Genomic DNA, 16,632 nt, shown 5'->3' with positions numbered 1-16,632 from the left:
CTAAGCAAATTATGAATATTTTTCTTGCTTGTATAGGACACAGCTACAGTACCTCCTCCGCTTCTCTTGGCCTCACGTTTCTCTTGGTCTCTGAGCTGCTTACCCTGCCTCAATTGCTCTACAGGTGACTGACCCAGTGCAGGCCTCCTGGAGCAGATCAGCCGCAAGCTTGTGCCCCTGGCCAGTGAGGTTCAGTCAGGGAAGGAGAAGCATTCTGAGTATGTTAAACAAGGAACTTATTAAAGGAATTAGACTTCCACATTTGCTGGAGGAGCTGGGGAATTGAGTCTAAAAAGTGGTTGTTGAAAGATCAGAGGCCAGTCCTGACATAAGCGAAGGAGTCCAAGCTTGCAGGGAAATCTGGAAGCTAGGCACATCCAGCTGCTGTTGTGGCACCACAAGGAGGGCTGGTGGAGATGCCTATGGAAGGTGGTGGGCTCTTTGTGACTACTACCTCTGAGACTCTGTGAAGAGTCTGTTAGCCTGACTGTGGTCACAGTTATTCAACCGGGGGAACGCAGGGCAGAGAAGAGTGAGAACAAGAACTCTCTTACATCCAGACATTTGTCTCTTGCCACATCTAACCAATGATGACCTTCAGAGTTTAATGGCTGCTGCTTCATTTTTGTTGAAATGAAACTCAAATCTCAGGTAACCTCAGTTTTATCCACCCAGACAAATACAGACCTTTAAGCATATAAGAAAGGGGATTCTGGAAAACATAGTTTCCAACATAACCAAGTTGCCTATAGAACAATACCATGTCTGCAGGGTATGGGGTTTGTTTCTCTTTGCCAGAGGGATCAGATGACTGAACCTGGAAGTTGGGGGAATTAACCACCAGTGCGGTAAATTTTGACCAGTGGGAGATACGAGATGGGAGGGAGCTTGCAGGTAAATTTCTTCTTTGGTCCTCGCTTTAATAGACTGTTGCTGGGCATGTTTTCTATAGAGCCTGTCCATAGACACGGCACATGGCCAAGCAATTGGCTGCGTCTCCTCAGGGTCATGAAGCAAAGACCAGGTTGGTAATATATTGCCATGAATTTGCTTCCCATTCTTCCCTGTTGCACGTCTTTTTTCCTCACTCTTGATGCCCTGAGACTGCATCATTCAACGAAGCATTAGCATTTCAGCCTTCCTAAGAAATCCCAGCTAAAATTGTACCCATAGAAAAATTGCAATGAAAATGAAGTGTGAGAGTTATATGAAAAGAATTGATGGTGAGAGCTATGATTCCTGTGAGGCTCAGTTTATTTCCATATGATAAAATTATAGCATTAGTAGTAGTATTTAAGAATATCATTATCTTCCTTCACTGAAAAGGCCTATGAACAAGTATTTCTGAGACAAACTGAAGGACTGAATCAGGAAGCAGAGATCCTTTTAGCCAACATATGACTTGTGACCTAAACTCTCAGCAAGAATACACTTAATGAAAACATTGCTTTCTGGCAACCTCTGAGCAATAACCCTGCCATAGCTCAAAAAGCAGTGAAAAGCCTGTTATTCATTTTACATATGTACGCCAGTCTGTTTTCAAAATATTGTGATATACAGAGTAGAAAAACTGCCTTGATATTCCATGTCAGCTCACTTTATTCCACCCATTTCCTCAAATGGATGGGTGTAGTGCCATCACATCTTCTATGATCATTAATCAATGAGACATGTAGAAGACTTTCCCCCTGATCTTTAGAACCTATTGTTAAAATAATAAAACAGGGAATTCCCTGGTAGTCTTGTGATTAGGACTCGGCGCTTTCACTGCTGAGGGCCCAGGTTCAATCCCTGGTCGGGGAACTAAGATCCCGCAAGCCATGCAGCGTGCCACACCCCGCCCCCCCAAATTAGTTAATTAATTACAAAAATAAAATAATAAAACAGACAGAGATACTATGGAATAGAGGGAAAGTATACAAGCATTCTTAAGGTAAAGCATGAGATTTAGGTTGTGATAGTTCCTTTCCCCTCTCTACTAATTTATGGTTCTCTGCTATTAGAGGTTTAGTGAAAAATTTTGAGAAACATTTCTTTAGGTTAAAGACTCTGTGTGTGCTCTCTCATCTCCTTTCACACTCGTATTTTCTTGTATATGGGATTTGGATTTTTTTTTCTTTCTTTCTTTTTGGGGAGAGAGCAGTTTCAGTAGAGTTTCTCTCAGTGGAACCCAGATGGAAGGGGTGAAAAGGTGGTGATAGTCAAGTGAAGGTCAGAGCCCCAGTCGTTCCCTTGAGGAGACTTTCTCCACAGGGAAGGAGTTAAGGTGAAACTGTGACATGTCACAGGGTTCAGCATCTATTATTTTATGACAGGACGATATGAGAACGTTGTTAGTGAGGGTGGAAGTAGCTAATCCAGAAAGTGAGACTGGAGATTCAAGAGAAATTGTGTGTGGGAATGACTATGTTTCATAGCGAAGCAGGGTTTTTATCAGTACAGAGAACAGTGAAATGCCATCACAGTTGCCTCTGTGGGTACCAATATCTTCAAATTTTGAGGGCACCTACCCCCCGACTCATCCAACCTGGACCCCTAGAGAGCCCACAAAGCACTCCAGCGCTGTTTCTCTAGTAGTTCCTGTTACTATCCGTGCTCTCTGGATTTTTTTCTCCTGAAGGTGGTGATGACAGAAATGTCTTGAGATACTTCCGACATTTTCCCAATCATCCCTTTACAGAAGAAACGTCTGTGCAAAATTACCCCGTCTTTCCCAGCAAATTTGCCTTTAGATTAATCTGCCCTTGGGTATAGGATGGGAACGGTTTAAGGGCAGAAGAGTTTAAGAGGCTGGGAAGGGTCGTAGTGAGGTGTGTCTCTGGGCCGGGGAAGTTTTTGCTGGGGAGCGTCAGGGCCGGCGGGGAGCAGGCACACACAGTCCCGTTTGTTTATTGATCAGCCTGAGCGACGGCCTGAGACAGGGGCCGGGCGGCGCCTCCAGGGAGGTGGCCGGGCTGCTGTTCCCTTCTGAATCCGCTCTCCAACGGCGCTGGGAGCGGCTGCGCTCCAGGCCCCGAGCGCTGAGACCATCTGGGGCCACCCCGTGCGAACCAGGGCTGGCCCACCTCCGCCGGCTGGAGCTAGGGCGAACGGGATCGTTTCTACGGCGCTCAGGCCCAGGGATGTCCGGTCAGGGGCTCCACAGCTGTGATCTCTGGGCACCAGGGGTGTTCCCACGGGGGCCGGGCCGGGAGTGAGCCCAGGCAGTGAGACCCCGCGCCTCGGAGGCTCGGCGCGCCCAGTCCGTGGCTCTCCGGGCAGCGCGGCGAGGGTGTCCAGCAGGTCCCGCACGCAGCTGGAGCTCCGACCGCCGCGGTTCTACTCCAGCCCAGCCAGCCAGCCAGCCAGCCAGCGGCAGCCGGGGGCGGGGAGTCCGGAGCACCGCCCCGCCAGCGCGCCCCGCCCGTGGGAGAGGAGGGGCTGCGGCGCCGCGGACCACTGGAGGCGCAGCACCACCGTCACCGCAGCTGTGGGCGCCGGAGACCGCGGATCCACGCAGGCGGCGCCCGCGCCTCCGCTCCCCGGCCGGCCCTCGCGCTCTCCCGACCGCCGGGACCGTCTGCAGCCTCCCGCCGCTGCCGCCGCAAGGTTGGCGGCGCCGCTGCTCGTCTTCCAGGTAGGTGTCCTAGCTGCGGAGGGGACCTCTGGAGCGGCGCGACGGTGCCCGCACCCCGGCCCGCGGGCATTGTGCGCGGCCGGAGGGCCGAGGACCCTGAGGGACGCACGGCCGGGCAGCCCGGCTTGGGCCTCTGAGGCATCGAGCCCTCCGGGGGTTCCCCTGGCCAGAGAGCACGGGGCGGCGGTGCCAGTCCCTCCCCGCGGCCGAGGTGGGAGGGGGCGTCCGGGTCCCGGTCCGCGCTCGCCGCCCTCCCCTCCCCCTCGTAGTGGGGAATTCCGGCCGCCCGGCTCTAGTTCCTGCATCTCCCCTGCCCAGCCCCGCGCCCCGGCTGCTGGGATGGAAGCTGGGGCAGGGACAGGGACAGGGACTGATATAATTGTCTGCGGAGAACCCGACCGGCGCGCCCGCGCCCTCTCCAGCTAACGCCTACGCCTCACCTTTCAGGGAAGCTGGGGAGCGGAGAGGAGCGGCTGGGGAAGTTGTGCATTGGGTTTTATTGTGCGCGTGCACTGCGGACTGCCCTCTCGGGGCACCCCTGCCCACAAGCTGCTGGCGCCCCTGCAGCCTTTCCTGCAGCCTTTCCTGCAGCCTTCGTCCACACCCCCGGCCAGGGCCGAGCCTGCCTTCTCCGGTTCAGACCGGGACAGGGTTTTCATTGCAGTCAAGACGTGCTTTCCCTGCATCCAGCGGGAGCTGCCTGCAAAATGTGGGGCCGGGGATGCTGGGCGAGGAGGGGGTGGGAGACCTAGGGAGGAAGCCGGGAAGAAGTAATGACACCAGCACATTTTTTAAAAAAGCCTCTGCTGTATACAGACACATGACATCTTTAAAGCTGTTTTTCAAAGTTATGACCAGATACTAATTTTGTGGCAATCTGTTATATACCTGAAGGTAGCTTAAACAGAGACCTAAAGCTGGGGAAAGCATTACATAATGGACGTGAAGCAATTGACACGAAACTAAGTGAACCCATTGGGTTGCCAGATTATTTCTTCCTCCTGGATGCAAAGTCCTATAGGCTTTTTCTCTATAAGAATTTCCATTTTTAAATCGCTGGATTAGTTTTAGCAAACTGTGCTTTTTTCCCCCAAATAACAAAATAATTTTTCTTGACTATCTTTTCTTAAATTTAAAAATTGCGTGCTAATGGATAGTTGTATATCATAGAGCTGATTAGTATATGTGGTCTTTCTCCAGAGGTAAAAATTTTTAATATTCCTGCTCAATATCATTAACTTTGTTTTCCTCTTGGTTGTATTTTTTCTCCCTCCCTCCTCCCCTTTTTGTTTTTTGGAAGCATTTCTACAGTTTTAGGTACTGCGAGCTCACAAAGTTGATATTCCTATCCAATGCTACAGCATTGCAGATACAAAGACTAATAATAAATGAAACAGAAGACCTCACAGTAACTAAGAGTGATCAGGGTTCCCAAGGTCGAAGGGAAGCTGCAGTGTAACCGGGCTATAATCACCTCCAGAGAATATGCATAGCCCTCCTTGGGTTATAAGGAAAGCCCTGATTGGTGGAATATTATTCCTATTATTATTTTACCCCTGGATTTCGTGTGTTTCCCCCTAAAACTAATTTTTTTCTCCAAGTAGAAACACAATATTTTGAAATTAAAATCTTTGTTTTTAGAAAGCCTAAAAATCCAGGATTTGCTCATATTTTCAGTTTTCATGTTGATAACTCCATTTTACATTCAGCGGATGGATTCCTTTTTGGATATCTCAGTTTCAAATTATGATGGTTTATCAGATGTCTCTTGGTTATAATATAATGTGATTCTGTTAGACTTTTACAGGATCACTTAATATATTTAAGTTTTCTTGTCCTTAGATGGCTTTAACTTTACGTTAGTTAACTTTATTCCAAGAAAAAAGGTAAAGTCCTTTCAAGAAGAAATATTTATTTTTGGAGATCTGTAGCATCACTGCAGAAGTAGAATTAGGTTAATGCCTAAGTAGATAAAATTGTTTTTAAAAATTATTTTTGGCTGCGTTGGGTCTTCGTTGCTGCGCGCGGGCTTTCTGTGGTTGCAGCGAGCGGGGGCTACTCTTCATTGCGATGTGCGGGCTTCTCATCGCGGTGGCTTCTCTCGATGCAGAGCACGGGCTCTAGGCACGCGGGCTTCAGTAGTTGTGGCACGTGGGCTCAGTAGTTGTGGCTCGCGGGCTCTAGAGCGCAGGCTCAGTAGTTGTGGTGCATGGGCTTAGTTGCTCCGCGGCATGTGGGATCCTCCCGGACCAGGGATCCAACCCGTGTCCCCTGCATTGGCAGGCAGATGGATTCTTAACCACTGTGCCACCAGGGAAGTCCTAGATAAAAGTTTTATGTGACTTTACTCGTAAAACTGTTGGACTAGGGAGAAGGTATAATTTTTATTAAAATGTCTTGGTTAAGTAACATGCAGTAATCATTCAGTGGATACTTAACTTATTGAGCACCTGTCTGTTTAGGACATTGGTCTAGGCATGTGGGAGATACAAATAAGAGTGAAAAGATGCCCCTCTGTCCTCAAGAGTTTGTTGTCTTGTTTGGAAGGATAAGGCATGAATTCTCAAAATAGGGACTTTTTTTTTTTTTACTTCAAAGGTTAAGTAATAATTCTAATACGTTTTTAAAGTTTGTTTTTAATTTTGAAAAAAAGGTCTCATACTATCTGTTGATGTCTGAGACTTTTTTTTCCCCACTCAACGTTATGTCACTAAGATTCATCCGTATTGTATGCAGCTGTAGTTCACTGACTTACACTGCTGTACAATATTCCATCATTTGTCTGTAACACAATATGTTTCCCTGCTCTCTTACCAATGGCCTTTTTTTTTTTTTTTCTCATTTTTAAGAAGATTGCAAAGAGTGATGCTTTGATCATTCATGTTTCCTGGGGCACATGGGCAAGTGTTTCTCTTGGGTAAATACCAAGGTATAGAATTGTTGATTGTGTAGGATGTGTGAATATGCAACTGATAGATATTGCCAAATTATTTTCTAAAATTGTACTAATTTACACAAGCCAGGGAAACAAGCAAACGTGAATAATCAAATACAAACAAGCATAAGTGTGCGTGTGTGTGTATGTGTGTGTGTGTGTGTGTGTGTGTGTGTGTGTGTGTGTGTGTGTGTGTGTGTCGGATTGCCTTCCCTTGGCATAGTGATTTGGAGAACACATTGCTGGTAATTCCAAAAGCAGTTGAATGACAATGTGGCAGCATCTTTAATACAAAAAAAAAAAGACCTCCCCAGGAAAAAGCTTGTTGCTTACCAATAAAGTCAGAAGTTATCAAAAAAGCTCATAAGAAAGTAAAGGACTCTCTTTTTTATTATTATTAATAATAATAAAGCCTCTGTTATTCAAGGATGATTATCTACATCCCTTGCTTCAGCTATACATTCCTTACATCCCCTGCAGAGATGTGTGTTTATATGATTTGAAATCCAGAGTGAACTTAGTAGTTTTGATCAAGAAAATGAACTAAAATTAATTTTAGGGGTAACTGACATGATGTCCATCTCAGTTACTGAACTTAGTAGTCTGCCTTTCTAGTGGTTCTGAGTTTCCATGAACTTTGGAGGCAGTTCTACGTCCATCCATTCGATCACCAACCCCTTGTCCAGTCACTTCTGTGGGTCTCATGTGGCAGTGACATGGGCACACTGAGTGTCATTCTTCTTCATTCAGCCGGTGTTTATTGAACACCTAGTATGTGTCAAACACCATATTAGGTGCTGTGTCATAAACATGTCTGCCCTCAAGGATCTACCCAAAACAGACTCTACCAAAAACAAATCACTGTTGAATATGTATACGTGTGTGTGGGGTGGATCTGGCTTTGGTTTTAGAATTTGCATGAAGTATCTATTTTTTCTTTTGTTCCCTAAACTTTTTCCAGATTTATGTTTAGACCTCCTTGAGTTGGGAGTGCTTAAATATAGTTTTATTTTATTGGCTTTTTAAAAGCAGAAGCTTTAGAAGGACTTACTCATGGTAAGTCCTTTTGTCATGTTATCAAATAGGAGAAAGACAGAGGTCAGGGAAGAGATATCTGGATAGGTGAATTCAGATTTGCTGGGAATGGACCATGACTTAGTATCGAATTGATTTTTATAGGGAAAAATAGAAAATAGACAAAGATGAATGGTTATTAAGAGATCCAACTTGGGTATTACAGGGAACTGAGTATATTGAGTCACGATGGTCTCAAGACGAATTTCCTGGTGGGTTATATGAACCCATTTTCTTGAAAGTTTGTATTCACTTACTTTGTGTATGTATGAATGTAGTTTTTATATTAAAATACATCATAATGCAAATGTTAAATATTTGTAAAAGGATTATGTTAATAGAGTGGTGAATTATGGGAAGCAGAAACGTCCAAGGACTCTTTCTTACAGTGGTTTGGCAGGTTACTTGAAAGTAAAAACTACCCCGTGTGAGGGAATTCCATCTGCTGGGGCCAGTGTCTCAGAAAATCTATATAGTAAGCTGACAAAAGGCAGAGCTTGAAAGGAGGTCACTCCAAGTAGTCTGATAGCCAGGACTATCTAAGGGATAACTGGGTTAGAGGGAGCATTAAGTATGTAACTTCACTCTGAAAATAAGCTTAAGTAAGTAAGTAAATAAATAAATAAGCTTAAGTACATAACAGTAAGTTTAAATAGGTAAAAAACATTTAAGTAAAATATTGCCAGAGTATCATTTAATATGTTTCACCAGTGTTATGAGACTGAGTACAAAGAATTCATGATTAATACACAAGTTACCTTCTCCTTAGAGATGATGGATTATATGTTTTTCTGTTCAAGAAAAGCTAGATGTCAGTTAGTAAAATATATGAAGAAAGTACCCAGACACTGGAGATACTTATATTTGCTTGATGTGCTGATGCTTGAATGACCTTTATATTAGATTCATGAGGTGTTAGAGGTGAAAGGACTTTAAAAAATCTTTTATTCCAATTCCAACCTCTCCCATTTCCCAGGTGGAAAAACTGAGGCCCAGAGACTTGCCCAGTGAGGTGCTAGCACCATTAGCAGATAATGTGTCAAATAATTTACTTCTTCTGGTGGTAACAGGAAATAAAGCTCTTTCCTAAATTATGAGTATGTGAATAAGAAGATGAACCAATAGCAACCTCTGCAGTGGATTTTAAGCTTCCTTTCTGTCATTCTCTTTGAGTGGTTGGTGTAGGAAGTGAAGTCAAGCATATCTTTTAAAATTTTCTTAGATTTTTAGAGAGAAGGCTTTGTTTTTGAGGGTATGATGAGAGGAATAAACGCTACAAATATGATTATTTAAAATTTTTTCATGTTTGCTATTTTAATACCCATAGCTTTGTCTTTTAACTCAATGGACGGGAAAGGATAGAGAAAATTAAATTATCCTGTCCTTCTTTTCCTTTGTCATTCTCTTTCCATAAGCTAATATGAGACAAAATCAAAGTGTAGAGGGAATTGAGTCAGGAATAGAACATCAACTTTTATTTTTTTATCTTGCATCTTATTGAGGCAATTCTCACTGTAGCTCTTGAGACAGACCTATCCACCTTTTGAAAAGAGTGTGGAAGTAGAAGGGAGAACACAGCAGTATATTTTCAGAATCTTTTTTTCAAAAGTCAAATCTAAAATAAACCTGGCCTCAATTTCCAGCAATAGCTTTATTTCACAGCTCCTAAACCAGTGCTTAAGTTTTACCATAAATTTGAAGAAGTTACCTTAATGTTTTTTTTCTTTTTTTCTTTTTTTTTTTTTTTGCTGTACGCGGGCCTCTCACTGTTGTGGCCTCTCCCGTTGCGGAGCACAGGCCCCAGACGCGCAGGCCCAGCGGCCATGGCTCACGGGCCCAGCCGCTCCGCGGCATGTGGGATCTTCCTGGACCGGGGCACGAACCCGTGTCCCCTGCATCGGCAGGCGGACTCTCAACCACTGCGCCACCAGGGAAGCCCACCTTAATGTTTTTTATACATAATACAATGTTGCTACAAGTAACATACTGTGATCAACTACTAAAGTTTAAAGAATAAAGTATCTAAAAGAACCTTACAATTAAAAAATTTTTTTTGTTACATGTCATTTCTGTAGATAAAGTGGAAGGTCTGATTCTATTTTAAATTAAGATAACATTTTTGCTTTCTGTTTGACTGTAGCAGCTAGACAAGCTTTTGCGTATTCGCACCCCATCAGGCAACAATCTGAACAGTTTTTGTTGTATAATTTCCCTAGAATAGAAAAAGTAGCACAATTTGAATGGCATGTTGATTATGAAAAGACATCAATGAAATTCTTTTTGATCTCAGTAAACCTCCAGTTGAAGCAAGAACTATAAAAAGAGTGTGATCTCCAAGGTAGGCCAAGGGAATGTAGGATCCACGTGAAACTTCAGGAAGATAGCAAGGGAAGGGAAGAGATCAAAATGCACAGGACCTCAGAATGATGGAACAGGAAGGTCAGGGAAGGAAGTAGATGGATATTATATCCCAGCTTGTCTTCCAGTTTTATTTCAAAAAGGGCCAACAGAGGAAATAAGAGTGTGAATCTAAAGGCTTTTGCAGATCAGATATTATAGAAGATGTCTATTTCTACACTTAAAAAAACCTTTTAAACATCTTAAAGAATACAGAAGGCATAAGATAAAAGACTGATAAATTAAACTTCATTTAAGAAAAGATAGTATGTGTAACAGACAGGAGATAAACATCATCACACCAGGAAGAAACTGTTTATAACACGTTGTAGACTACTGGTAACTTCTTAATATCCAAAGAACTCCTATGTATCAATGAGAAAAAATGACTGTTAATCTAACAGAAAAAGGGGCAGAGGAAATGAACAAACAGTTCACAGAAAAGGAATTACTAGTGGCACTTACAAATATGAAATTATGCTCAACTTACAAGAGAAATGCAGTTTTAAACTATTTTAACCTGTTAAATTGGCAAAGATCTTAACGTTTGTTAATTCCTTGGGGTGGCAAGGCTTTGGGGAAACTGACAGGCTCATGCATTGTTGGTGGAGCACAGCATCTACGGATAGCAATTTGGCAATATGGCCAAAATGAAAAATCCACCTGCCTTTTCATGCCAGGAAATCTAAGAAATTTTGCCACAGATATATATTTGTACATCGCAAAATGAGTTTGCATCAAGACATCCACCATGGCATTGTCTGTAATGACAAAGATTTAGAGCGAGCTAAAGATCCATCAGTATGGGATTGGTTAAATAAGGAGCAGAAACGAAACTAGGTAGCTGTTAAAAAGAATGAGATCATTCTATATTTGCTGTTGTGGCATGATCGTTCAGATGTAAGAAGGGAACAGATCAAGGTGCAGAGAAGTAGGTGGCCATTGATGTTAAATATGAGTTTATAAATATGTTTATGCTTGTGACTGTGGAGGCTGTCTCTTGAAGGTGACCCAATAAACTGGTAACAGTGACTGGCTCTGGGGAAGAGAGCTGGGTTTTTGGGGTGAGAATGGGAAGGACACTTATTTAGCACACTAATCTAGTGCACCTTTTACTACTATTTGAATTCTTAAATATCTGAACATATTATGTATTCAAACCAATATAATTTTAAAATTTCTTGAGGATCACTTGTATTGATCAAGAATGTTGAGTAGTTGTAACCAGTAGCGTTCCTTTGCAACTTTCGGTCCCATTCTGTGTTGATATAAGAATATGGTAGTTGCCATAAAGACTCACCCTCCCTACTACCCTGACAGGCTAAAGTTCAAAGAGGAGGGAAGCTGGAAGCGGTTGCCCTTTGGGACAGAGTTGGCGCACATTGCTTCTCTGCAGTTGCCCTGCCTTTGCCACTGTGCCCCCAGCTAACTGGTTTTACTGGAAAGGAGACTCAAGGGAGTTGATTAGGACCAGGGTACAGATGACAGTTCAGGGAGAACAGACATCGAAGAAGGTGGTGGCAGAAGCCTGAGGCTGGGAGAGCACAGAGAGCGAGATGGTAGTAATTGCTACCCCGACTCCAACAGAGGCAGCTTACAGTGCTAAAATAGAGAGAAATGTTATTTTATGGGCCACGATCTTGAGGTCCTCTGCTGCCCCTGAGGTTTGGTATGGTGTCTAGGAATCTGCCCGTTCTGGGAATCACACTATCTCTTTCACCCTCCTTGTTTTGTAGCTAAGATGATCCCCTTCATCCCTTGAAATATCCATTCCATGGAGTATTTTTCTAATTAGTTCTGAAACCATTTATATATTCTGCTCTTAAATGCATACACTCATAGAGTGATAGTTTCATCATGCCTTTGCCCTCCTAGAGCCCACAAAAGGATATCTAATACTAAGCTACAGAATAGTAAGAAGGAGAAAGCTGAGGAAACAACTGAATGGTCAGTGGGTCATAGCTTTGGGAAGTATGTGCTGATATGAATTTTAAAAGCAATAATATGAATAGTTATGAGTTATACTGAAGAAAAGGAAAAACTTGGTAACAGTGAAAGGTATTGTACTGCAAAATAATTTTCCTAAAAAGAAATAAAAATAGTTTAATTATCATCATTAATATATATTTATGCAAAGTTAATAGACATGGCCTTCATTTGGAATTGGTCACTTTAAATCAGGAAGGACACTCACCAGTTATACAGTGGGGAAATGTTACATCAGTCTCTTTCTTTTAACCTCTAGACATGAAGTTAGGATTAAGTATGTATCCTAATAAATGAATCAAGTAAATAATATATTCCTTTTCTCTGTGGAAGCTCTGATATTATAGTAGCTATGTTCTTTTTTTTCTTGATGAAATTTTTAATTTTAATTTAAAATGATACAGAAAGTGAAATATATTATGTGGGTGCCTAATAGCCCTGTTAATTACCAGTAAAGCCATTTCTTCAAAGTGTCCTGACAAGGCATTTGCCCGATTTTCCACTGATGATTTCTCAGCGTCCCAGCTTCAGGCAAGTCCGATGGGCAGTCAGTAGGTGAAAGGCACAGACCGACAAGGTGACCCGGATTTTGATTTCCGAAGATCTCCATTCTCTAAACTTAAGCATTGTCAGGATACCCACACTACCTGTAATACTAAAATGTGCCCATTTTACACATTTAGCTTTTATAAAGACGCAAACTATTCATCATAAGCCAAAATGAGTAAACTTCTCGGAAACAAAGTGCTTACATAAACATGGTAAAAGTAAATAATTCTTCCATTACTTTAGGATTTTTAGGTCCCATTTGGTCAATTACCTCTTCAGGGACATCAAGCTATATGTGGTGCCCTGACAGAGTGCATCAGCCTCACTCACAGAAGCAAGGGGTCTGAGAATTGTCTTGTTCTGACTCATACCTGAGAGAGAATATAGGAGGAGTGAAACACTAAGAGCAGTATTTGGCTGCCCAGGGATGGCCTGCAACCCAGTCCCTGGGGTGCTTGTGGATAAACCACAGGAGTAGCTGTGTTCTTTTTAAGTTGGTTTAGAAACTAGGAGGAATAAGCAGCAGCCTCATAGTGGCATACCATGAGAAGCTTTGGGTGTGAAAGTGGGATGATTTGAAGAGCAAAGAATGATAGAGGTGGATGGGGAGAGGTCAGAGAAGCTCTTTATCACGGAAGAGGAAGCACTGGCAGGCCCTGTGGGTCATGTGTGCCGGTATCTAGGAGACCCTTTCCATAACTTTCCAGGGCTGTTGAAATTTCAGGATGCATTTGATCCTTAATCGGTGTATCTAATGTGTCTTAATTCCTAATGGAATTTTAGGGGTAGGTTTAATCTGACATGAATGAACATGTATATTTCTTTAAGGGATTCGGTAGCATATGTTAAATACATGTGAATATGGTATTGTGCTAAACTGCTTCTTCTTGCCAGGCATTAGCTTCTTTTTTTTCACTATATCCCTCTTTGAAAATAGCCTGCTATCTTGTGCTTTTTATCACAGTACGCACTTTGGAGAAGCAGTATATTTTTGACAGGAAGAGCTCTGGAGCAGGTATCACGGCTACCCAGGTTCTGTTTCCAGCTTCTCCTCTCGTTATGCCCCTGACCCTAGGCCAGTAACCTCCGGGAGCCTCATCTGAGGGCAAATCGGTGGTTGTTGGGGTGACCACATTTCCAATTAGCATGTGAAAACACTTAGAGAACTATTAAGTCCTATGAAAGTGCAATTATTAATCAGTACCTTAAATTCCCATTTACCTAGAATCCAGATAACCAGAAAACCAAAATAACTACATTTTTTCTGTAGACTTGTCCAGTGACAACTGATTTAATGCTAAACTGCCCAGTGGCACTATAAACTCAGAAGTTACTTGGAAATCAAATACCAATTACAATTACATTCAGTAGTTTTGTTTGTTTTTTAAGTGGTCAGCAGTCTGGTTCTTTGAAAATTAGTTGATTATATGTGGGAAATCAAAGTAGAAAATCCCAATTTCTGACCAATTTGGGGGAAAGTAGGCATCAGTCACGAAGGTCAGTCCACCTCTGGCTCCTTCCAAGGGTGCTGCCCTTCCCCCACTCCACCAGCAGCTTTTTGTCCCCTTGCAGCCTCAGTTCCCTTTCCACGCCCGGGGCTCTCTTCCCCCTTACGTCATGCCAGCCACCCCTTAACTCATTTTTCCTGAAACCCCTGGGCAGTCACTATTCCCTGCAGCCCTGCGGCTTCTCCATTCCCCCTGTTCCACTGTGCGACTTCCTTTGGTTGCCTCCTCGTATGTTTTGCTTTCCCAAGCAGAAGGAGGCTCCTTTTTTTTAGGACCAGGTCTCGTTACCATTCCTTTCTGTCTTTCAGGCTCCTTAGATGTCCACTCTCTGGGACATTTGGTTGCTTCCCTCTGAGCACGCTTCCCTGCTCTGCGACTCTTCATTTTTCTGACATCATCAGTAAAAGAAGTGTTTCCCAAAAGTGACACCTCCATTAAACATGAACATCCCCCTCCCCTTAATTTTAAACCTTTAAAAAAAAATAGAAGTCTCTCTAGAATGTTTTATATGCTTCAGATAAAAAAAATTGCACATAGAGAATGCAACAACAGAGCCCGTTAAAGTGATGCTAGTAACTCTAGACTAAGAGTGTCCATTTTTGTTCACGCCTGTAATACAGAGGACTTTGGTTGTGGGGCAGCACGAATTGCTCCTTTACCAAATAACCCTAGAATTCTTCTCCTTTGACTTTCAACTGACTTTTTTTTCCCGCCGGAAGATTTTTTTGCTTTCTCCTTCCATTAGCAGTCAGCCTTCTGACACCTGTGCATGCTGCCCTTCCACAAGATGACATACAGGAAGTACTGAAGTAATTCTTCTTCAGCCACATCTTTGAAGTAGTAAGTAAGGAATACTTCTTACCCCTCATTTTTCTGAAGCTGTTTTTCTTTAGCTCAGAGGTTCATTTTCCAGATAGTACACGATAGTTAAGATGGTATGAAGTCTCTCTCAGTGCTAGATAGATCTGGTATTAGACTTTGTTATTAGATTATGGGAGGGTTTATAGTTTCTCTGAATATTGGCAATGAATTATCATTCTGACATTCTCTAATCCTATCATGTTTCTAACAGTATCATTAATTTATTTGACAAAATATTTGTGCTTAGAAGTCAGAAAAGGCCCCTGCTCTCCTGGAACTGACATGATAATGAAGGGAGACAGTCAGTAAAAGTACATTGCTCTTTTAAATTCTATTGAGAACTATAAGGACAATAAAAGTGACTGATGGGGCAACAGCAGTTGTTGTTGGTGGTGGGAGTATTACTTTCCTAGGGCTGCCATAACACAGTACCATGAACTGGGTGGCTTAAAACAATAGAGACACATTCTCAGAGCGCTGGAGGCTAGAAGTCCAAAATCAAGATGGATCCTTCCTTGTCTCTTCCACCTTCTAGCAGCCCCAGGAATTTCTTCGCTTGTGTTTATACTTAAAGCTTTTAAGCCTCCTTCTTCACATGGCCTTCTTCCCTGTGTCTCTGTCTCTGTCTCTCCTTTATATAAGGACACCAGTCATAATGGATTAAGGGCCACCCCTACACCAGTATGACCTCATCTTAACTAACTACATTGCAACAACCCTATTTCCATCTAAGGTCACAGTCTTAGGTATTGGGGGTTAGGATTTCAACATATCTTTTTTGGGAACATGATTCAGCCCATTGCAGTGGGCTTCTTTGGGTGGACTGACCAGGCAAGGCCTTGCTAGGTAAAGACATTTGAGCTGAGCCTGAATGATGGGAAGGGGCAGGTTGTGAAAAAAGTCTGGGAGCAGATCCTTTCCCGGCAGAGGGAACAGCAAGTTCAAGGACCTGGAGAGTGAGCCTGTTGGAGTGGAACGTATGTACCTTAGGTTTTACACTCTTAAAAGGGGCAAAAATATGTCTGGTTCAGGCAGGTTACTTTTAAGACAAAGGAATTTTACTTTTGAGCACTCTTGAACACTTTTTGCTTTTGGTCAGGCAAAGACCGAAAAAATTTTTCTTTAAAACATTAAATGCTGAGAAATCAGGCCTTCCAGCAGTAGCTAATCACATATTAAGAATTTTTTTGATTAGAAGTTCAGTTTGCATTTTAATAGTAGAATTCTCCATCACTGTATTTGGGTTTATTTACCTAAAAGCTTTAAATATAACAACAACCGAGAATTAAGCAGACTTTGTAATAGTGAAGATTATTTTCTAGTGGTAGGAAATTAATTAAGGCTAAGTATACTCTTTAAAAACCTGACGTCATATATTAAAGTGTCATTTTTCAACAAGATTGTAACTTTATTGTTGTTGTCCTATGTGACACCTATGCAAAGTAGCATTAGTGTGATTTTTGTTACATATTTATGAAAAAATCTTAGTTTTTTTGAATTTAAAAATAGATAAGAATCTAGAAAAATCTATATGGAAATAAAAATTTCCTAAGATAGTCAAGAAGATGCCACATTAGACTGGCAATACCGTTAAGCATTCAGAAGTAGGATAAAGTAACTTAAAACATTGTAATATTTAATGCAAAGTTGACATTATGAAATATGCAGTAGTACATTGTATACGTGTACATTTAGCCAGAAGCCTG

The 16,632-nt window shown here is 42.4% G+C and overlaps 1 protein-coding gene across 1 annotated transcript in view; it reads left to right on the top strand.

The window, feature by feature from the left end:
- Positions 1-3,486: 3,486 nt before the first annotated feature.
- Positions 3,487-16,632, top strand: part of OSBPL6 (oxysterol binding protein like 6) — a 207,317-nt gene continuing 194,171 nt past the window's right edge. Inside the window, exon 1 of the mRNA XM_060152564.1 lies at positions 3,487-3,616. The gene's annotated coding sequence lies outside the window, so the exon portion shown is untranslated. The remainder of the gene's footprint in view (positions 3,617-16,632) is intronic.

The sequence above is a fragment of the Lagenorhynchus albirostris genome, chromosome 6 (genome assembly GCF_949774975.1).
Source record: "Lagenorhynchus albirostris chromosome 6, mLagAlb1.1, whole genome shotgun sequence".
Taxonomy (NCBI): Eukaryota; Metazoa; Chordata; class Mammalia; order Artiodactyla; family Delphinidae; genus Lagenorhynchus; species Lagenorhynchus albirostris.
This window is presented reverse-complemented; position numbering and strand designations above follow the sequence as displayed.